At 44.0% G+C, this 23,858-nt stretch overlaps 1 protein-coding gene and 1 pseudogene across 5 annotated transcripts in view; one reads left to right on the forward strand and one right to left on the reverse strand.

Moving 5' to 3' along the window:
- SH3RF3 (SH3 domain containing ring finger 3) overlaps positions 1 to 23,858 on the reverse strand; it is a 351,737-nt gene that overhangs the window by 103,323 nt on the left and 224,556 nt on the right. The gene's annotated exons all lie outside the window — the stretch shown is intronic.
- Positions 1,537 to 1,654, forward strand: LOC118606078 (annotated as a pseudogene).

Below are 23,858 nucleotides of genomic sequence, written 5' to 3' on the forward strand. Positions count from 1 at the left end.
CTGGGCACTTGGGCAGAGCACGGTTATCCAGAAACCACTAGTTCTGATTGAGAGGACTTTAAACTCAATGTGTGCAGGAGGAATTCTTTAAAAAGAAATATAATTGGAAAACCAGACATACAGGATATCAGATATAATATGAAAGGAAGGACATTGGGGTAAGAGGTACTTGGCAATTCTTAGGAATAATAACAGAGAGACAGATGTGCACAGCTTCCTCTGTACTAGCCCATAGGTAAGAATTCCAGTCTCAACACAACTGCACAGGCTTGTGGCTGTGACCTGAGGGAGGGAAGTATATTTTCCCTTTCATGGAAATCCAGGAAGCCAAGGGACAAGCATGCTAGAGAGCAAGTGCTCACAATTTTAAAAGACGGCAACCGATGAATCTTTTCATGGATGCACCGTTCAGACAGCAAATCTCTGAGCACCTGCCATGTCCCAGGCTCTATTTTAGGTAGTGGGGATGCTGCAGTGAACATGAGAGTCTGCTCTAAAGAAGCTTAGACTTCAGTGTGCATTGAATTACTCAGGGAGCTTGTTAAAGATGCAGATTCTGGTTCTATACGTCTGGGAGGGCACCCAAGTTTCTGCATTTCTATAAGCTCTCAGGAGAAAAATTTGCTGCCCCTGATAGATCCAATTTGATCAGTAAGCTTCTAGAACACCGCTTTGCAACTTTGGCTTTGCCCTACCCACAAAATATCCACACGACCAGATGGCAGCTTCTGCCTGCATGACCTTTATTGCCCTCCACAGAGGGCTGAATGCAGGGTGAGTCACTGCACCTGGTAATTGGCCTTTTATTCCTTAGAGCATCACAAACTCAGACGAGGATGAAGAATGGCCTTTACATGCCTGAAACTTTTGTCGGAAGAAATCTCAGGAACTTTCTGCTTCAGCAGGTGGGCAGGCAATGGAGGCTCAGTTGCACTGATCAGTGCTTTTTGGCTGTAAAACACTTCGGTTCTTTACAGGACACATCCACCAGCAGGGGAGTCGTGAAAACAGAATGATTTCCTTTTCACTCTGGCATCCCTTGCCCTCCTCCCTAAAGGTCATACCTGGAACACAGATAGAGCCTTTGAGGAGAACGGCTACCAAAATAAGGGCTCTGGACCTTTGAAGGAGCTGGTCAAAGCAAGTGGCTTGGTGAAGACCCTTAACCAAGAACATCTGAGATCCACCTTCGTCACCACAGAGGCTCATATGACCTTAATACCAAACTTCTGAGACAATATCAACATGGCGATTTCACAGATGAGGAAACGGGCTCGGAGAGATTAAGGGACTTGTTCCAAATCCCATACTTAACAAGTAGCTCCACTGTTGACGCTCACACCTCTTCTACCACATCTCATTGCATCTGTCATCATTTCTTTTTACTGCAGGGTGTGGGGATGCTTTTCTGATCATTTTACATGTTTCGGTTAAAAAATTAACATATCCACTGAGGTATATCTCTGCCTTTAGAAGTTAGAGGGGGTTAGGTTCATTTTAGATATTCAAATGTGGGTCTTTAGTAATCAGACCCTTGTCTATGGCCATGCCACCCTGAATATGCCCAATCTTGTCTGATCTCAGAAGCTAAGCAGGGTCGGGCCTGGTTAGTACTTGAAGGGAGACCACCTAGGAAGGCCTGGTGCTGTAGGCATAAAAGAAAAAAAAAAAAAGGAAGGAAGAAATCAGACCCTATTTTATGGCATGAAAATTAGTTCAGGCAAATTCTCTCATTGGGAGGACTCCAGCAACAGTTCCTGAGGTGGGGAGACTTTCTGTTCCTTTTATTTCGATTATGTAGTGGTGACCTCAAAGTTTTATTTACTGAGGATGTTGAACTCTAGGCATTTGTAATACCATGTGCCAATACTCTAGGATTGATATTATTCCGATCGTTCAACAAATATTTGTTATGTACCTGCTGTGGGAGGGACTTCACCCTTGAGGCAAGTCCTATACTCAGAATCATTCATTTTACAAAGCGGTGAGCAATGCCAGAGTGCGGTAGTGTGGTTCGGAAACCCAGACAAGAAGCAGTTGTCTCTGGATGCTAAAAAGCCCCACATGCGACCCACACCCCACCCAGCGCCGGGGAGCTGCCCCTTTTCCATTCTGTCTTCCCCAGGTTTGCACTCAAGCCTTGCTCCACCTCTCAAGGTGACTGAAGTGTACAGGTGAGGCTCTAGTTATGTTGCCAAAGGGAGCTGCTGAACTGGGGCAAAATTTCAAATAATTGAGTTTTAAAACAAGAAACAGCCAGCAATTAAAATAAACAAGAAAACAATCACATTTACAATTGCGTCAAAAAACAAAACAAAACAAAAAAAACCTAGGAATAAATTTAAATAAGGAGGTAAAAGACCTGTACACAGAAAACTGTAAGACATTGAAAAAAGAAATTGAAGATACAAATAAATGAAAGGATATACTATGTGTATGGATTGGAAAAGTAAACATTGTTAAAATGCCTATATTACTTAAAACACACTACAGATTCAATGCAATGCTTATACCAATGGTATTTTTACAGAACTAGAACAATTAATCCTAAAATTTATATGTAACCAAAAAGGACCTCACATAGCCAAAGGAACCTTGAGAAAGAAGAACAAAGTTGGAGGTATCATGCTACCTGATAGCAAATTACAAGGCCATTATAATCAAAAAAGCATGAAATTGGCATAAAAACAGACACATAAACCAATGGAAAAATACCAGAATACCCAGAAATAAACCCATGCCTATATAGTCAATTTGTCTATGGCAAAAGAGGCAAGAATGTACAATGGGGGTAAAGACAATCTCTTCAATTAACGGTGCTGAGAAACCTGGAGAGATACATGCAAAAAAAAAAAAAAAAAAAAAAAAAAAAGAAGCCAGACCACTTTCTTATGTCATACACAAAAACAAAACAAAACTCAAAATGAATTAAAGGCTTAAATGTAAGACCCCCAAATCATAAAACTCCTAAAAAAAAAAACACACACAGGCAGTAAACTCCCTGACACTGCTCTTAGTAACGTATTTTCTGATATGTTGGCTTGGGCAAGAGAAACAAAAGAAAAAAAAATGGGACTATATCAAACTAAAAAGTTTTTGCACATCACGGAAACCTTCAACAAAATGAAAAGACAACTTACAGAATGAGAGAAGAAATTTGCCAGTGATACATCTGATAAGGGGTTAACATCTAAAATTTAAAAGGAATTTATACAACTTCACACCAGAAAACAAACAAACACAAGCAATTTGATTTAAAAAATGGGCAGAAGATCTGACTAGGCATTTCTCAAAAAAGGACATATAGGTGGTTAATAGACATATAAAAAGATGCTCAATGTCACTAATCATCAGGGAAACACAAATCAAAACCACAATGAGATATCACCTCACCTCAACCTGTCAGAATGGGTATTAATAAACTGACAAATAACAAGTGTCGACAAAGATATGGAGAAAAGGAAACCCTTGTGCACTGTTGGGATTGCAAATTGATGCAGGCATTATGAAAATGATATTGAGGTTCCTAAGAAATTAAAAATAGAACTACCATATGACTCAGGAATTTCATTTCTGGATATTTATCCAAAGGAATCCAGAACACTTATTTGAAAGGTATATGCACACCTTGTTCATTGTAGCATTATTTACAATAGCCAAGATATGGAAGCAATCTAAGTGTCCACTGATAGACAAATGGATAAAGTAGTTCATATATACAATGAAATATTACTTGGCCATAAAAAAGAATGAAATTGTACCATTTGCAACAACACAAGTGGATCTAAAGAGTATTATGCTAAGTGAAATAAGCCAGACAGAGAAAGACAAATACCATATGATTTCACATATATGTGGACTCTAAAAAAAACAAAAATAAATGAACAAATAAAACAGAAACAAACGCATAGATACAGATAACAAATTGATGGTCACCAGATGGTAGGGGCATTAGGGGGATGGATGAAAAAGGATTAAGAAGTATAAATTGCTAGTTATAAAAATAGTCACAGGGATGTAAAGTACAGCACAGGGAACATAGTCAATAATGCTGTAATAACTATTGTGTCAGACAGGTGTTAGACTGAACAGGGTGCTCACTTCATAAGGTATACAGATGTTTTATCACTGTTGTGTACCTGACACTAATATAATATTGTATGCCAACTATAACTGGAAAATAAATTTTTAAAAAGGACATGAATGTATAGACCTGAACTGCACAGACAGTCACCTAATCTTGCATGTAAAGACGGAGTATAGGCAAGGGCCTAGAAGAAATGCTGTGCAAATTAGAGGATGGAAAGGGGTGTGGTATTTGCTTCAGCATCGTGTTCTCAGGCTGGATAAAGCCCCAACTCAGCCAGCTGCCAGGACACTTTTCACGGAGACCATGCCATCCCAGCAGCCCCTGGTAAAACGGGGACAGTAGGGGTGGTTTCACCTGCCTCTAAGGTGCTAGCAGCTCCAGAGCATGGCCTGGCTGAGCTATGGACCACTTTGATGACCTGCCCCCACCCCTTGTCCTCATGCAGAAGACAGTGGCATTCGCATGTAAACTGGGTGACCCTGCCGCTGGCTCAGACAGCGTCTTCCTGAGAATCAGAGGCACGCCCTGGTCCTCTACTGACATATGCAACATGGGCATGAATCCGAAAAATGACCTCACCACCACCACCACTTCCACATGGGCCTCCCAAGTGGCCCTGCAACAGGAGGTCATCATGTCCTTACTTGGGGAGGGGTCCCTCTACTACAACCAGAAAACACGCATAGCACTACCTTTCTCTGAGCCTCTGTTCAAAGTCGTCACCCCTTACTTTCTGGGCACTCACCCCATTTAGCAGGGGGGAAAGCTTCCCATTCTTTGAGTTCAGCCTCTTAATACTGAGCAGTGTTCCTTTCCTGTGTCAGCCATCATATCCTCCATTCAGTACAAAAGCCTGCGAGAAGATTTAGAAAACTGTCTGATACCAATTAAAATAAGAAAACAGATTTCATTCATCTGCTAATATGTGAAAGTCAGAAAAAGGCCCTTGGGCAGTAAAGAGTTATGAGTAGCCCCAGTAGGGTGTGTCCTGTAATCAGAGGAACTATTTATTAGAAGTTTTGAGATTAGTGTAAGGATCTTACAATAATTTTGCCTAAAGATAAACTTAAAAGGAGACAAAACTGTTGTTTTGTCAAGTATAGGACACAGGAAGAAGATCATTTATTCTCCATTTTCTGCAGAACTCCTAGGGGACATCTTGTACTGGCAGGGGACCTATGGCCTCCCAAAAAGATGCTTAAATCCTGGAAGAATGCCCTGCCTACATGGTATGCTTGCACATGCATTTCTGACCATTTTAGCCAGAGAACTGAAATAAACAGTCTCACAGGGTCCTTCCGCTTTAGAAGTCACAGATCTTAGGTGGCTAAGGAAGAAGGAAGGGACACAGTAAAGAGATATGGCTGGCACAGAACTCAGAAGGTAGGTGGCAGCTTCACCAATAGGTACCTGGGCCAGGCCACCAGCAATGACCCAGTCCAGGGGCCTCTAACCTTTTCATTGAAGTGGACCCCCACCAGTAAAGCATTTCTGGGCATACACCCCAGAAAATTACATATATTTTCTAGAATGCCAGTGTGTTACTACATCCATTATAAAATGTATGCACTACAGAAATTAAAGCTAACAATTACAAAAATTTTAAGTAAAAAATTGAATGGAAGTTCTAATATTTCCTTTCCCTTCTCACAGAACAGTATGCATCCCACTCTGGAGATTCCTAGCTAAGACCAGTGGTTTTCACACTACCAATATAGCGGGACCTGACCAGCATCTTTTAGAAAAATGAACCAGATTAAAAGAGAAAACTAACAAAAGCATAACATATGCTAAGGGGAAAAGCAGTTCCAGAGAGCGCCTGTTCAGTCCCACATACACACTGGTATATGTGCATTTGGTAGGGCATAAAACACATTTCTTGTTGTGAGTCTCAGTCCAAAAAGACTGAAAGCCACTGGCGTTGGGGAGAGAAGAAAGGCATTTGCTAGATGAGAAATAAAAGCTCTCTTCTTCCCATCTGTACGGGTCCAGTGCAGCCAGGTACAGGCGGAGCAGCTCCCTGGCCAACCGCATGGCGCTCACCTGATAGCCTGGGAGCCTTTCTGGGGGAGCCCAGGCTCCCGGCAGAGGACACAGTTTGGAAACATCCTTCTCCTCTGGGGAAACCTGTCCTTGAACATACTTGCTGGCTGCACTGGGGTGTATGACCATGAGGGGGCTGTTCATAGCTCCATCTTTCTTCACAAGTCCTGGGTACCTGGGAAGGGGGGGGGTGGGTGGGACATTTGTGCATCTGCAGTGTTTCTGGGACAGGAAATCAACCCCCATTGTGAGGCCCTGTGGCAGGCTCCCCATGAGCCCAAAGCTTGAAGAGAAATGCTTGGCTGTGATTTTTGGAACACTAGCCAGCCAGACCATCACCATTCTTCACATTCTAACCTGCTACTTCATCACCACTTGACTTTAAAAAGCCTTCAACCATTTAGAGAGCCTCCAGATAACAAGCATTTCCTTTCCCTCCCTCCCTGTCTGCTTCTCCCACTCTTTCTCCCTCAGTCTCCCCCCATCTCTGTATCTCTCCTCCTTTACCCTCCCTCTGTCTTTCTCTCTGTCTCACCACCTCACTGAGGTCTCAAGGAAAACCTTGTAACTCCAAGACAATTGAGACCTCAGAGCTGATATAGAATTCTGAAAATCAGAGCCTCCTTGGGCCTCTTGCAAACAACTGCTTCATTTCACAGATGGTTAGTGAGTTTAGCACTGAGCACATAATAAGTACTCAATAAACATCTAGTCAATGAATGACTGGAACTAACTTTGCATGAGTAGTCAATACCACCTACTTATGGAGCATGAGGTAAATACCGTGCTCAGCACTTGTTCACATGGGCCTTCATTCACCCTCTGAGGGAGCTGTGACACACACCCCTTTCCACAGGTGGACCCAGTAGCTAAGAGAAGGTAGGTAGCCTGCCTGGGGAGGGTGTGCTTGGGGTGGGACTCCAAACATGCTACTGAGCCTAGAGTCTGAGCTCCCATTCAGAGCTCACTCAGTTCACCTCGCTCACCGGGCACATACTGACAGCTGTGAGGTGGGCACAGCAATATGAGGCTGGTGAGGCTTTTTCTCATAGAGAACTTTTCTTAGGGATATAGTCCATGGTCACGAAAAGGGCTTAAGGATATTCATAACTCATAAATGCAAGTTGAATGAAATCTCTATTAGAGAAAAATCGGGCTAAGTGGGAAAGAAACCTAACTTCAAAGGTTATGGACATGGACCCAAAGTGACATGAGTATTTCAGGGCAGGGGAGAGGTGCAGTCAGGAAGAACATGTGTGCACATGTTGTGTGTACAGGGCCTAAAGTAAGCGGCTCAGGATGTGGGGACCTCAGACTGAACGGGAGTCTGTATGTGACTTAAAGCCTCTGTCAACTCCTAAGCAGGGGACAGATGGGCTCTGTGGAACTGCTGGAGAGGATGGTGAGGAGGATCTGGGTGGGGTTGCTAAGGGTGCCTGAGGAGCAGGCAGCAGGGGCATGAGACTGGAAGGGGCACACCGAGTGGACTGACTGGAGAACCCCAAACTACCGGGGGTGGTACTACAGCAGAAGGGAGTCTGATTACTGAGTACACATGTATTAGATGCCTATCGCATGCTAGGGGCTCTGCTTGGCACTGAAGATACATCAATGAGGAAAAGGGAGAACTCTCGCCCACGTGGAGACCCAGAGGATAAACAGGTAAATAATGCTGTTTAGTATGTCATATGGAAAGAAAGCATGAAAGGAAGGCATGCTGGCGTGGGGAGGGTTGCGGTTACCTAGGATGGCTTCGGAAAATCTCACTGAGAAAATGATCTGGGAGACAGAACTGAAGGAGGCATGGGAAGGGGCCTGCTGACACCTGGGGGATGAGTGCTGGGGTGGGTGGGGACAGCAGGTGCAGAGGCTGTGTTGGGAGCAGGCTAGTGCGTCCGAGGGGCAAGCAGGCCAGAGTGGCTGGGGCAGGCTCCTGGGTGAAGATGGCGTCGGGGGTGATGGGGAGCATTCCACCCACGGCCTCTGAAAGGTCCTGGCTTTGCTCCGAGGGAGATGGGAGGTCAACCGCAGCCAAGGGATTCGACATTTGCCATACATTCAACAGGATTCCCTGACTACTCTGCTGAGAACAGACGGTAGGGGTTGGGGGCTTTGAAGTTAATGTGACAATGTCATTGGAAAATTCTTATCGTTTAATGAAAAAAGCAAGATAGAAATACTTATGCAGCACAATCCCAAATTTGTTAAAATATATGTAAATTTATACATAGAAAAGAATAAAAGAAATAGAACAATATGCTAACAACATTTCATTTCATTCTTTTGCTACACATATCATATATATTTTCTAGTAGAATTATAGGTGATTTTAATTTTCTTCTTTATACTTTTTTGAATTTCTTTATTCTAAACAATAGCTAGTTATTATTTTTATAATCGGAAAGTCATCAAAAGCAAAAAGAAAGAGCAAATTAGGTCAGAATATTTATCAATCTATGATGAGATTCCAGAGTCATGGCAGTAATACACTTTTTCTTCCATTTTGTACAAAGTGTCAGGTGCATAAAAGACTTTGGTGGTGTTTTTCAGTTTAGTGAGAGACAGTCATTTTTCAGGAGCACGAGTTTTTAGGGAACGTCTCACAAAGGTTTCCTCCTCCCCAAGCCCCAGCTGAGTTGTGGTGTCTTGCTGTGGGAGCACAGACCCCGTGGTCCCACTCCTTGGAGAGATTCAAGAATTGTTAGGGAACTTTCCCTGCATTGTGCTCCCACGGGGTGAGGAGCTGTCACGAGGGCATCCGAGAGCTCAGAGGTGGGAAGAATCCTGCCAGGCCCAAGTGGGAGGAGAGTGGAAACCGTGAGAGACCAGCAGAGGAGGAGGGCAGGGCCCATAGACTCCCTGGGGGCCGGTCTCTGTGCCACTGTTTGGGGACACAGCTATGCCTGCTTACCTGTTGTTTGTGACAGCTTCTGCCTTACACAGGTAGAACGGAGAGATGAGGCGTGCCAGCCTTGAACTGGAATAGTACTCCCGGCCTCTCCTCTGGTCGCCTCCCCGTCAGTCATCCGACTGCTGGGGTGGAAAGTCTGATAGTATTTTATTTACCCTTTCATAACAGACACAAAAGCAGAATGATGCCCCTATCACCCCCCTCAGCAACCACTGTTGCTCTGCTATTCTCGTTTCATCTGTTGCCCGCCTCCTCCACAGTCTCTCTGGAGTGTTTTAAAGCAAATTGTAGAGACTGTATCATTCTATTTGCGAATGGTCAGTGTGCATCTCTAACAGACAAAGACATTGGTCTAGTTCACTGATAAGATGGAGTTAATTTACTCAGAAGCTGAAGGCCTTGGACTCTTTTTCTTCTTTCCACTCTCTCAGCTCTAGTTCAAGGCAGCAACTTTAGGCAAGGGCGTTGATTTTTCAGTCTGGACTCTCTCTTAGGTGGGGAGGTCCCAAGGTCTGTGCTTGAGAGTGAGGAACTAGCAAGTTTCCTTGCTTCCAGATCCGATCTATGTAATTCTGCTGAGATTTATCAATAATAAGGTTAACTTTTCAATTTCCAACTCTCAGATACTCATCTTTTCTCTCAGCTAGATCCAAACACAGGGTGTGACTAAAACCCCAATGACAACCCAATAAATTCTTCCCAAAATTTGCATATGTAAGATTACGTTAACATATAAACTGTGTTGCAAATTTAATAAGAAAAAATACGAACAAGTGCAGAGTTTCAACCACACGTTCACCCCCTTTTAAGTACAAAAAGGTTTACAGAGGCATAAATTTACCCCCTGAGATTATTCCTCTGTACCTGGTCTTGGACCTTGCCTCAGTCCTGCTGCCTGCTCCTGGTACTGCAGATGACTGCAACCACACGGTTCCAGGGTTCCAGCGTGGGTAGCCACTAGGAATGCCAAGGCTTCTCCAGCCCAGCCTTCCTCATCAGAATCTGCAGCCGCCTCTGAGAGTCTGGGCTGGCCATTCCCCTCCTCTCCCACATTGACATGACCTCAGGCTCTGGCTCTCCCGTGACACTGGTCGCCCCTTTTCTGAAAGCTGGAGGATCCCAGACCAGGCTTCCTCACCCTATGCGGTTCACAGATACTCATTCTCTAAATGACTGTTTTCCTTCATTCCCATGAAACTGAAGACAATTACGAATTGGGTCAAAGTTGTTTATCCTTATTCACATGAGAGCCCCCAAAACAACACGTTAGCAGTAAAATACAATTTTGCAACAAGGCACAGGGAAGACAAGGTCTAGTGAGTGACAGACTGGGCCGGATCCTGGTGGATTGGTGCTCTGCGCCAAGGCAGGGAGGGGCCTGGTCTGTTAGAGGGATGGGGGAAAAACAGCAGTGAGCAGCGCTGTGGGCAGATGGGAAGGGAGTGAGGCCAGGTGGATTGCATGGCCTATAGGTTGTGGTGAGGAGTCTGAATTCATTCTAAGACCAATGGGCCCCATTGGAGGCTTGAAGTGAGAGAGAGGCAGCCTGCTATCTTTGTAGAGAAGGTTCGGGTCAATGTCTAGGGCTGGATCACAAAAAGAGGAGATGGGGTGGAAGGCCGGCTGGGAGAGGGTACACGATAACAGCCTGCCTGGGCCGGGGCTGCCCTGTGTCCTCCTCCCTGTATCCTGAGGGGCCTAAGACCCTGTGGTTTTCTGACCACCACAACTTTTATTCTAGGAGGTTCTTTCTACATTCACTTTATACTCTCAAACCTCCCCTCCTCCATGTAAAAGCAGGGATGGGCTTAGAATTGACAAAGACATGGTCTGGGAGGGGTCAGTAGACACAGAGACAAAGGTTGTGTGCACTGAGCAGGGAAGGATTCAAAGGGAGATGGACTCAAACCCAGATTCAGACACTTCTAGTATTTGGGGCAAACACCAAAGCCCTTAGAGTGACCCTCAAGACTGACCCTATGACATCAGCCTCCTGTTCCCTTTCCAACCTCATCCCACTTTCTCTCCCCACTCAGTCCGCTCAGCCGCCCTAGCCCTCAGCCACAAGCCAACTCAGGGCCATCATCTGAAACACGCACTCCCTTCACCTCCTCTCTCAAAGCTAGTTTCCCCATTGGGGCCTTCAAAGCATGCTAGTTAAAATCATAGTTCCCCTCCCCGCCAGCAGCCCTACCCCCCTTTCTGGATTAATTTTTCTCCATAGAGAATACACTACCCTCTAGAATTATTTTTTTCTATTGTTTGTCTCTTCCCAGTAGGATGGGGTTTTCAACACAATTCTTTTCTGCTGTGTTCATGGCTGCATTCCCAGTGCCTGGCACATAGTGAGTGCTCGGTGAATGAAAGAATGAAAAAATGAATGAATGGATGGATGGATAAATGAATAAATGAATTAATGAATGAATGGAAGCTCATAAGTGCCTGAAAGGTATAGTCTGGAGAACACCATAGTGGTAGAAATTTTCTCTTTCAGTCAGGGGCTAAGATGCACCCACAGAAACCTAAAGCAGAAGGAACAAGCAAATCTCCCAGCTGCCGACAACTTTTCCAGTGGCAGGTGTATTTCTACTTTCCAGCTGACATCTTGAGGACTGAATGTGGCTATGTTTGCTCTCCTTGGAGACACCTGGCAGGGCTGTGAGGGAGAGGACGGGCTACCTGTGTCTACAAGAGGCCAGGCCTAAGTACAAGGGTTTGTGGCAACTCAGAAGCCTCCACACTCTCATTAAAGCAGCTTCCCAGACAGCCCGACACAGCTCTGCAGCTACGGGGATTCCAAAGGTAGAGCGATGGGGCAGGAAAATCACTGACAACAGAGATATCTGGAAAAGTGTGGAAGACAAACCAAGGCTTCTTTGCTGTTTCTAACAAAGTCCTCTAAAGCTTCAAACTGTAACTTTTAATTGCTCTCATTTTGAGTATTTAAGAGAAATAAAAGCAACAGAGAAGATCTTTGAGTTTCTCTGAGAAGGTCAAGGAAAAACAAGATGAAATCAGAATTAGCTGCATTTACTCATTTTGCAATAATCAGTTGAATTAAGGTGGCTACAGAAAGTCTCCCAATAAACACATGCACAGTCTGAGGAATTTACCTGAATCCTAAAAGTGTTCTGGCCACCAACAACTTAAACTCCCTCCTTTCCAAACTGGAAGTGTTAACAAAAAATAGCAGAGAGAAGCATAATACCAGGTAAGGTATTTTCATACTGGCCCAGAGAATTAACCTTGATAATAATTCACTGTCAAGTTTTAGAACTAATGAGGATGTAGTCATTCAGGACTGCAGGGCAGATCTGTCCACATTTGCTTGATCTGCTTGGAGGGAAGACATCCAGTGTTCCCTCATGGCCCCTAGCAACTCCAGATGGATGATTTTGCTTCCAGCTGTACAATCAGACACACCGGTCGTTCTACACTAAATGTAAGCCATGAAGCTCAGCCAAGAAATACTCTGCTGTCACCTTATTAACATCCAGATCCAAATGTCTCCATAGTAAACACACTTTAACCTTCACATCTGAAAAACAGTTACCACTACCAAGGCCTGGCCAAGGGAGAGAGGTGGCCTCATAAGCATGTCTCTGCCCAAGTGGATGACCAAGTTGTGACTTCTGGGCTAAGTGGAATCTGACAAAACAACTCTCTCCACCCCCAACTTCTTTCTCAGACATGGGCTCACCCAGACCTGCTGAATTAGGCTCTCTGGGGTTGGGACCTGGAGCTTTCTGGGTGATTCTGATGCTCCATGAAGTGTCTGAGTCACTAGCCTGGACTCCTGTGATAGAAATGTTAGAAATAAAAAGACAAGACAAGAATGTGGAAACCAAGGAGAGAAGGTGAGTCAAGGCACCATGCCGTAGCCATGGCAGAGAAAGGATAAGGTAGAAATGAATAGCCTGGGGCAGTCTGGGGTGGACAAGCCTGAGGGATCTAGCTCCCTGAGTAGAATGAGGACAGAAACATCTGAGTCAAGAAGGATCCAGAAGGCGGAGCTCAAGTTAGGTGCAAAAATAATCCCATTCTTCACTTACTTGGTATACTGGATTATTATTGCCCATAAGAGGGACATATGATGGAAAGGAAGAAAAGCAGCTGGAGCCTGAGCAAAAATGATTGGGAAAATACACAGCTGGCATGCTATTATTCCAACACTGCTGGACAAACCCGGGGCCAGGCCGCAGGGGAGAGGCTTCGACAGGGCAGGCAGAAGCTGCTCCTGTCTAATATTGTCTGAATTCTTAACTGTCCCCAGGTTGAGACAATTTCAGTCCATACTTGTCTCTTGAAGATAGAAATTCATGTAAGCCAGCTCTTGCTTTCTTTTGGGCCTACCAGCAGCTGGCTGTACACCTTCAAAGCTCCAAAGCTCTCCTAATCAATGTTCCTGGTGAGGCTGATGGGCAAGGACAATGGTTTCCCAAGGACTTGCCAAGTCCTACTGTGTGTTTCCAAGAAGAACATGCTGAAAGTGTCCCAGTTAAGGCCTCTTCAGAAATAGTCAATGGGTTATTTTTTATTCTTTTATTAGTTGTGTGAAATATTGACCCACAACCCAATAAAATTGCATAAATGAGCTAACTATCTATTATGTGCCAAGCACTATACCAGGACTGAGAAGGAAAAAGAGTTATGTGTTACAGGTCTGGCCTCAAGGGGCTTACTTACATAGTTAGGGAGATAACAACAACAAAACATGTAAGACAATGTATATTTCATATTATAAAATATTACATTATAATATTACTATATATTATGTTAAAAGGTGTTAACTTCACAAATGGTTCAAAAAGAGTGAAAGAAAGGAGAAATTAGGGCAAGCTGCTACCCATGCCCCTATCTAGTTTTGCTGGGAACAAAGCCTGACGATCACACACAAGTGGGTGTGGATCATGCCTTGGGATACAGATCCCGTCAGGAAATGTAGAGGCGCAGGAAATGTAGGGCCAAATGAAGGAAAACGAAGTCGTACTTTCCCATGGAGTCGTCTCACTTCTTTACGCTCCCTCATTCTTTATGCCATTCCTTCAATTGTAGTGTATGGGAAACGGTGGGGCGGTGGTGAAGGCGAGGCATGTTGCTTGTTCTCCTGACGGGTCTAAGCGTTGTCTCCCAGCCATTTGCTCAGATGCAGAGAAAACACTGACCACCAGGAGCTGTCATGCCTGGCTCTTGTCAAGTCCCACCTGCTCCTCTCCCAGTTTTCTCTTTGGTGACCGGGGATTGTCCCATTGGGTTAAGTGCATTAAGTTTTCATGAAGCCACAGTCTCCACCTGGACAGAGAAATGTGGGCAATACTCATATCCAAGGCATGGAATGGGGAATTCCTGCCATGAGCTGCCTGGTGATATAGAAGCTCAAGAAACAGGATGCACAATGAGAAAAACAAAATGGGACTTTTAAACAAACTGCATCTTCCCCAACGTTCCATGGCAGGAATCCCTGAGCAATTTCCTTCCCATTTCTTTCCTGGGCCTTTTTCACATCACTTCTGACATGCAGCATCAAGGTGTCCTGAGAGTTACAATCTGGGTGAGGAAGCAGGGGCCACGCCCGATCAGAAGAAAGAGCGAGACATACCAGCAGTGTAACACACATGCTCACAGGCTCCCCAAAAAGCTGGACCACAGGACCATGATGCAACCAGTTTGCATAGTGAATGACTTACCTCAAAAGCTTTTTATCAGTTCTGCGTCTAACCTATAAAAAGTCCCTTCACTCTTGGCACTGAAGTTGGGGACATATAGCACAGGAGAGCCACAGCTGACTTACAGCTTTTCTGTTCTGCCAAAAATACCTCCTTGATTTTCTCAGCCCTGTTTATTTTTTCCTGGTTTTATTAAGATATAATTGACATATAACATTGTACTAGTTTAAGGTATACAATGTAATGATTTGTCATCCTTATTTCAAAATTCCTAAGACATTGCAGGTTAATACACTTAGCCAAGATGAAGTAACAAGGGATTTTTACCCTCTTGCCCAAAACGCTGAGAACAGACCTATGAAACATGGTTTTCAGACATAGGACAGCAGACAGCTCAGGACAGTAACTGCCAAGAAAGGTACAGTCTATGGGGTGAGCCCTGTGGTTGTCCCTAAGGTCTCTGGGTCAGTCCCTGAGTTGAAAAGAAGGAGTTCTGAGTCTGAGGAGGCCACATGGCTAGAGTCTGAAGGCCAGAGTCCTGGAATGGAGAGATCTGCAGAGGGTTAAGCTGAGTACTGATGAGGGCATCATAGGAGGAAAAGAGCCAGGAGTGGGTGACGAACCACCAAAAGGAGAAGGATGAATAATTCCTAAAGCTCACACGAAGCTGGGATGGGACACAGACTGTGTCCCCATCTTCCAGAATGAAAACCTTGTAAGTCATGGGTCATGGAGTAGAGATGATTGTAACTTCAGAAGTGGAGAGATTTAGCGCTCCACGAGAGGTTGCCCTAGGCCTATGGAACAAGGTTTAAAAACAAGCCTCAAATGCATCAAACTGTTTCTAGGTGATTAGTGACATCCCAGAACAGAGCTCAAGAATATTTGTAGGAATACAAAAATATCCAGCCCCAAAAAAGACAAAATCCACAAAGCTGGTATCCAATTAAAAATACAAGGCATGCAGAGAAGCAGGAAAATGCAATCTATAAAAGAATTTTGCAGACATATATAGAGGAGAAAAACCAGTCAGTAGAAATAGAACTGGAACCAACACAGAAGACAGAGTTTGTAGACAAGCACATCGGACCATTTACTATGACTACACTGCCAACGTTCAAAGAGGCAGAGCAAGAGTGCGTGTTCAGGGGAGACACAGAGGATTAAGGAAGAGTCAGATCAAACTTATGGAGATGAAAAACAATATTTAAGATAAACTCCTGTGTACGCCCAGATCAGCCACCCACCAGTGCCACATGCAGAGGTGTGACTATCAATCTATCCAGCTGGGCACATTGCTTCCCACTCTCCACTTCCCTTAACCGAAGCTGCTTTTCAGCTCCTTCCACATGCAGCAAGAATCTCAGTAGCGTGCTTCAAAGAAAAACCACCCATGAAAAAGAAATGCATGGGGTATGGTAAAACTGCCTCCATAGAGATAATGTGCCATCTCTGTGGGTTGCAGGGTCAGGTCCGCCCATCGGCCCGCATAGTGGCAGACCTGACCACAAGGGATGTCACAAGGTTGGGAAAGCTGTGGGGAACAGCTGCAGCCACACAAACTCACTTCATTGCTTCAGAACAATATGTGCGGATGTGGCTACATGTCATTGGTTTTAAAACCGCATTAGGGTGAAATGTTATTAAAGCCTGATCAGGCCACTCGCCTGACATTTAGAAGTTTGAACGGCTCTCCAGTGAGTACCCAGTATCGGCACCACCTTTCCCAGACCCCATCTGTCTAAAGTTCCCTTAAGTTCTAACAGACCTGATGGTAACCCATGGAGAGAAGTTAGTTGGGGAGATACAATCCATCCCGTGGTAGCACCAGGGTGAGTTTCCACTAACACTTTATAAAAGTTAGCAGAGCTGGTTATTTGTAGGCAGTGCAGAATGACCAAAACAATGAAAGAAAAAGTAACTCGATGATGTTCTTTATCCAAGAGAACCCCTTGGGCTTGTAGCCTCCGCCCCCACTTGTTGGGCTGATGAGTGTGAGGAATAGCTGGCCATGTCCCTCAGCAGCTGTCAAGATCCTTCGGCTTAATCCAGAGGCCTCTGCTACCCAGAGAAGCACAGATGCCAGTGGCTGCAAAACTGTCTGTGTGATGCTGGACCATCTACATGGGGCTCATGCCTGTTATCGCATTAGATCTTCTAATACAACCTTCTGATGTGGTGCTATCCACATTTTGTATAGGGAGAAATTCAATCAAAAGCATCAAATAGCTTGATAAGGCCCATGTAGCCTCTGGTTCCAGAGTCAAGACCAAGAGCAACAGTGAAGAGGAAGGGCATGGACATTCTATCAACAGCCACAGACCCTTCCTCATCCTTCTTCCTGAAAACATACTGCCCGCCCCAGTCAAGGAGCTGAAAAACCAAGACGAAGTTGAAGAGATAAAAAGAGGTCTCTTCTCTGTACTGGGAATGGCAAAGCCAACACATGGAAGAGCTGCTCACACTTGAAAATAGTACAGAGCACATCCAATTAATAACTTCAGAGTGGTTTGTGGCCAGTAAAAGCTGTCAGTTAGGCAGGTAGGTAGGTAATTACCAAATGCTTTAATGCCGTATTTAAAGATAGATGTTCAAAATAATATTCTCCTTTTATAAAAAATAAAGCAACAGGGAGACAACTGTGCTACATGAGCAAGACGAACTGAGTTCAACATCACAATCATTTATGAGTTCTAACAGTTTTTTGGTGGATTCTTTAGAGTTCTTTCTATATGAGATCATGTTATCAGCCAATAATGATAGTTTTACTCTTTCCTTTCTAATTTGGATGCTTTTTATCTTTTTTAAATCTGTTTGCTGTGGCTAGGTCTTCCAATGCTATGCTGAAAGTGGTTTAAAGTGGACATCTTTGTCTTGTCCCTAATCTTAAGGAAAATGCTTTTAGCTTTTCCCTGTACAGTATGATGTTAGTTGTGGGTTTGTCATATCTGGCCTTTATTATGTTGAGGGATGTTCCTTCTATTCCCACCTGGCTGAGAGTTTTTATCATAAATGGATGCTAGATTTTGTCAAAAGCTTTTTCTGCATTTATTGATATGATCATATAATATTTATCCTTCGATTTGTTAATGTGATGTATCATATTGATTTGCAGATATTGAACCAATCTTGCATCTCAGGAATAAATCCAACTTGGTCAAGGTATATGATCTTTTTAATGTATTGCCGAATTCTGTTCACAAATATTTTGTCGAGAATTTTTGCATCTATGTTCCTCAGGGATATAGGCCTGTAATTTTCTTTTTGTAATGTCCTTGTCTGGTTTTGCAATCAGGTAATGGTGGCCTCAAAAAATGAAGTTGGGAGCCTTTCCCCCTCTTGAAGTTTTTGGAATCATTTGAGAACAGGTGTTAATCCTTCTTTGAATATTTGGTAAAATCCTCCATTAAGCCATCTGGTCCAGGACTTCTGTTTTTTTGGGAGTTTTTGATTACTGATTTGATTTCGTTAGTAATAATTGGTTGGTTCAGATTTCTTTTTTCTTCTTGTGTGTTTCTAGGAATGTATTAATTTATTCCAGGTTGTACCATTTGTTGTATATAATTGCTCATAGAATTTTTGTATAATCCTTTGTATTTCTATAGAGTCAGTTGTTACTTCTCTTTCATTTCTGATTTTATGTATGTGCATTTTCTCTCTTTTTTTCTTGGTGAGTATAGTTAAAGGTTTATCAATTTTATCTTTTCAAAGAATCACTTTTCGTTTCATTGATCTTTTGTATTTCTTTCAGACTCTATTTCATTTATTTACACTTTGATTTGTATTATTTCCTTCCTTCTCCTCACTTTGGGCTTTGTTTGTTGTTCTAGTTCCTTTAGGTGTAATGTTAGACTGTTTACTTAAGCTTTTTATTGTCTCTTGAGGTAGGCCTATATTGCTATGAATTTGTCACTTAGGACTGCTTTCGGTGTATCCCATAGATTTTAAGTCATTGTGTTTTCATTTTAATTTCTCTCAAGGTAACTTTTATTCCTTGATCTCATTGTTAACTCATTCACTGTTTAGTAGTAAGTTATTTAGCCTTTGTGTGTTTGTCTGTTTTTCAGTATTCTTCTTGTAATTGATTTCTAGTTTCATACTATTGTATTCGAAGAAGTTGCTTGATATGATTTCAGGCTTCTTAAATTTACTGAGACTTGTTTTGTGGCCTAACATGTGGTCTATCTTGTTCTATGTGCACTTGAGAAGAATATATATTCTGCTGTTTTGGGGCGAAATGCTCAAAAAATATCAATCAAATCCATCTAGTCTAGTGTATCATTTAAGACTACTATTTCCTTGTTGATTTTCTGTTTTTAAAATCTGTTTGTTGGTATCAATGGGGTATTAAAGTTCCCTATGACTGTATTACTGTTGATCTCTCCCTTTATGTCTGTCAATATTTACTTTATATATTTAGGTACTCCTGTGTTAGGTAGATAAATGTTCACTAGAGTTATGCTCTCTTATTAAATTGATCCATTTATCAGTATGTAATGTCCTTCTTCATCTCTTATCATAGCCTTTATTTTAAAGTGTATGTTGTCTAAGTATTGCTACTCCAGCTTATTTTAATTTCCATTTGCATGAAATATTTTTTCCATCCCTTTCCTTTCAGTCTCTGTGTATCTTTCGATCTGAAGCGAGTCTCTTTTAGAGAGCATATGTTTGGGTTTTGTTTTCTTATCCATTTCGCTACCCTGTCTTATCATTGGAGCATTTAATCCATTTACATTTAAAGTGATTATTGATACATTATTACTGCCATTTTATTATTTGTATTTACGTTGATTTTTTATTCCCCTTCTTCTTCTTAACAAAGTCCCATCTACATTTCTTGTAAAACTGGTTTGTGGTGGTAAACTCTTTTAGCTTTTTCCTGTCTGGGAAGTTCTTTATCTCATCTTTGATTTTAATTGATAGCCTTGCTGGTTAGAGTGGTCTTGGTTGTAGGTCCTTGCTTTTTAATACTTTGAATGTTTTGTGCCAAACTTTCTGGCCTGCAAAGTTTCTATTGAGAAATCAGCTGACATTCTTATGGGAGTACAATTGTAAGCAACTAGCTGACTTTCTCTTACTGCTTTTAAGATTCTTTGTCTTTAAATTTTGCCATTTTAATTATGATGTGTCTTGGCGTAGGTCTGTTTAGGTTCATCTTGTTCGGGACTCTCTGTGCTTCCTGGGCTTGTATGTCTATTTCCTTTACCAGGTTAGAAAAGTTTTCAGTCATTATTTCCTCAAATAGGTTCTCAATTCCTTGCTCTCTCTCTTCTCCTTCTGGTACTCCTATTATGTGAATGGTGGTATGCTTAATGTTGTCCCAGAAGTCCCTTAAACTACCCTCGATTTTTTTTTCTTTTTGCCATTTCAACTGGTGTTTTCTGCTATCTTGTCTCCCAAATCACTGGTTCGATCTTCTGCTTCACTCAATTCCTTCTAGTGTCTTCTTCATTTTAGTTATTGCATTCTCATTTCTGACTGGTTCTTTTTTATGGTTTCTATGTCCTCTTTTATGCTCTTTCTTCGTTGAAATTCTCACTGAGCTCATCCATTTTTCCTCTAAGTTCATTGAGCATCCTTATAACCAGTATTTTGAATTCTATAACTGGTAGGTTGTTTGCCTTTACTTCATGTAGTTCTTTTTCTGGAGTTTTGTCCTGCTCTTTCATACAGGACACGTTTCTTTGTTTTCTCATTTTGGTTGCCTCTCTGTGTCCATTTCTATGTATTAGGTAGATTTGCTATGTCTCTCAGACTTAGACAGGTGGCTTTATGTTGTAGTGTCCTGTGTGCCCGGTGGTGCAGTCTACCTGAACACCTGTGTTGGGTGCTCTAGGATTGACCATTGTATGGTTATGTGTGCTTTTCTGTTGTAGTTACCTGCAGGCTGCAACAGTGGAGGGCTCGACAAAGGGACAATGGTGGCTGTCCCTCTATCTTTCAAGCTGACTAGCTATGAGGATTGACCGTGCCTGCAACATATGACTTGTTGTGTGAGGGCTGACCTCACAGAGTGGGGTTCACCCTAGAGGGTTTTTGTGCCTGTTGAGACCACTCTTTGGGTGTGTCACTTATGGGGATAACAAGGTGGTGCTCTGTTGAGGTCTAACACTAGTCTCTGGGTGTACTGGTGTGGAGCCCTTGGGAGGGCCTCTACTGCAGGCCAAGCTCAGCCAGTGTCTGTGACTGACCCGGGGCTACCTGGTAGGAGCTACACAGCTATTTGTGTTTGGTTGCTGCCTGAGCTGGGCCTGTAGGTGTGTGGGAGAGGTCACATGGTGAATTGAAGCTGACTACCACCAGTACCGGGCCTGGGGCAATTCGGCAAAAGGCCAAGGGCACCCCAAGGCCTGAGGCTGTCTGCTAGCTACTCATAAAACTCGGAAACTGAATAAGCCTTGGGGTAGGAGAGTTGGATGAGGCAGGGTCTCAGGGAGTCACTAGGGTAAGGCAAGTGGTATTCCACAAGTTGGTGCAGATTCATATTTGTTTCTAGTGTTGAGCCTGTGGCAACTCACAAAAGTGTCAACTCACACTGAGGCCAGCCACTGACTACCTCAGGCTCATAGACCCCTAAGATTTGTTCAGGAAGTACTGCAGGTAGGGCCAGGGCTGGGTGCCTGCATCAAAAATTTCTCCTGAAGTATGTGGCGGAGGCCCGTTGATCACTTTGAGGGAACCTCCTACTGAGAATGCAGCGTAGGAATGGTTGCCCAGTCATCACCTGAAAGGACCACAGGCAATTTGCGTGTTAGGTAAGGCAGGAATCCTAAGGAGTCACTGGGATGGAATAGAGCTCACCCGGCCAACGCAGATTCAGTTTTGGTCATGTTGAGGGTAGGTTCAAGAGAGGCAAGATGGCAGTTTCCTGTAGTGGAGGGCTCAACAAAGGGACAATGGTGGCTGTTCCTCTAGCCCTCTCCCTGAAGCCACACAACTCAGTTTTTCTCTCTATATCTCTGGCACCTCCTTTGCTGCTCTTCCTCTGCTAGAGCCCATAGTGTGATTGCCTGTGAGCCAGGGAGTTTATGTGTGGGTCCTTTAAAGGGACATCTGGATTTCCAGCTGCTTTCTATCTCACCAGGATAGCCAGTATCCCCACTAATTTTCACAGCCATATTCTGTGGGGACTCCACTTCTGGCACTGGAACTCTGGTCTAGGGAGCTCTGCTGTGGGGCCTCCACAGCTGAGATGTCCCTTCTGATACTTAACCACCATATGTGGGTGTGGAATCAGCCTGTTTTGAGTCTCTACCCCTCATATCAGTCTTAATGTGGTCTCTTCTTTATATCCCCACTTATAGGAGATCTGTTCAGCTAGTCTTCAGATCATTCTCCAGGTCGACTGTTTCATAACTTAGTTGCAGTTTTAATGCAGTCATGGGAGGAGGCATGCACAGTGTTTAACAACCCCACCATCTTGACTGGAACTCTGGGAAGGAAAGATTATCACCATCTGCAACCCAGTAGTTCTGCAAGCTGGCAAGAAAACAAAAAATTGCTTCCTAGGTGTATTCAGGGCTAACGGTTCACTTCCAGCTATCAGACATCATCATCTATCTACAGGGCACAGCCTTCCTCTTGCCTTTGCTTATGGGCACAGAGCATGGGGAGAGCCAGTTTACAGTGGTGTGTGGCTCACTCACCATTGAAACATGTAACTGTACCCTCTCTGGGTGCTGGGCCCTGGGATGCAAAAGTGACAGATGGAGTCTTACCTCTAGGGAGCTGAGTGGATAGGCAGATAATTAACTGGTCCTTGCACCTGAGTGAGCCCAGAGCTCACTGAGAACATGGAAGAAGCCCTGACCCCATTAGGGGTGCTGGGGGTGGGGGGGGGGGGTGGTCAGACTAGAGGTCTTCTCACAGAGGAGCATGAGAGCTGAGTGAGGGGATATGGGGGCTCTAGCCACAGAAGCCATGTGAATAAAAATCCAGAAGTGAGAACATGGGGTTTCCATCATCTACCAAAACAGTGTCCTCGAACTGGAGGGAGCTGGCCCCAGGCCGCCAAGCTTCCCCATCCAAGCTCACCACTCAAGGGGAAGTCTGTGCACAGTGGAATCCTAGGGAAGTGAGACCGGCAAACGGGCACAGCTGTGGGCAGCAAGTCTGCTGGAGAGTGCTGATGAAGGAAAGTCCGTGCCAACTCCAACATCCGGGAGCAAGGCAACCACATTCTTCCTGCTGCTTCCAGACAGCCACTCTTCTGAACATCAAACTTTCTTTCTTTAAAGTTAAAAACGAGTCCAACAGCAATTATCCCTCATGCCCTGCTTCCCCTCTTGCCTCCAAGTCCCCAAATAGCCACTGGCTCCGGACAACCACCGTGTTTTGCTTCATCTAAAAACTGGTTCCTGACTAATCCTTGGGCTGCTAATCTACTGACAAGCTGTCATTCTGCAGTCTAGTATTTATGAAGCACCCACTGTGTGCAGTCACTGTGCTAAGCAGTAGGGATATTGAAAATAAATAAGAGATGGTCCCTGATGGGAAAGACCATGGTCTGAGGAGGGAGGAAGAGGTTTAAGAAATGTGAGGAGCCCTGCATCTTAGCATCAACAGGGTCTTAGGGCTCAGAAAGACTTCATCTGAGTCGAGTTTAGCAAATGAAGAGGATCTCTATGGGTCCTTGCACAGAGGCCCGAGCTCGGGAGAGAGTGAAGTTTGGGATGGCTGGAACATGAGGTACATGGAGAAAGACAGGGAGCGTGAAGGCCTAGGTGGTCAGATCTCTGCACCTCATGACAGACTGATTTATTAGCACCCTGGAGGCAACAAGAGCCTAAGCTGTGAGGGAAGAAGGCTGGGGCTTGTGGGGAGGGCAGGGGAAGGCAGATTTGAGAGAAACAGAACTTCAGTTTCAGTGAGGAAGACAGACTAGTGTGGGGGAGGCTGAAGTTTGGGGGGGGAGCAGGAATGCTAAAGAGATGCCAGGATGCAGACATGAAGACCTAAACTGGGGGAGACTTCCGCTCCCAGGCTTTTCCTGGCCTGTGCCCACATTCATGGTGGTTCAGTCTAGGCCTGTGAGGTTGATTCCATTTTTGTGCCAAAGACCTCAAGTTAATATCTCCAGCAAACAAGCACAGCTGTGGGCAGCAAGTCCACCAGAGAGTGCTGACGAAGGAAGGTCTGTGCCAACATC

Source organism: Rousettus aegyptiacus, unplaced genomic scaffold (assembly GCF_014176215.1).
Source record: "Rousettus aegyptiacus isolate mRouAeg1 unplaced genomic scaffold, mRouAeg1.p scaffold_m13_p_7, whole genome shotgun sequence".
Lineage (NCBI taxonomy): Eukaryota > Metazoa > Chordata > Mammalia > Chiroptera > Pteropodidae > Rousettus > Rousettus aegyptiacus.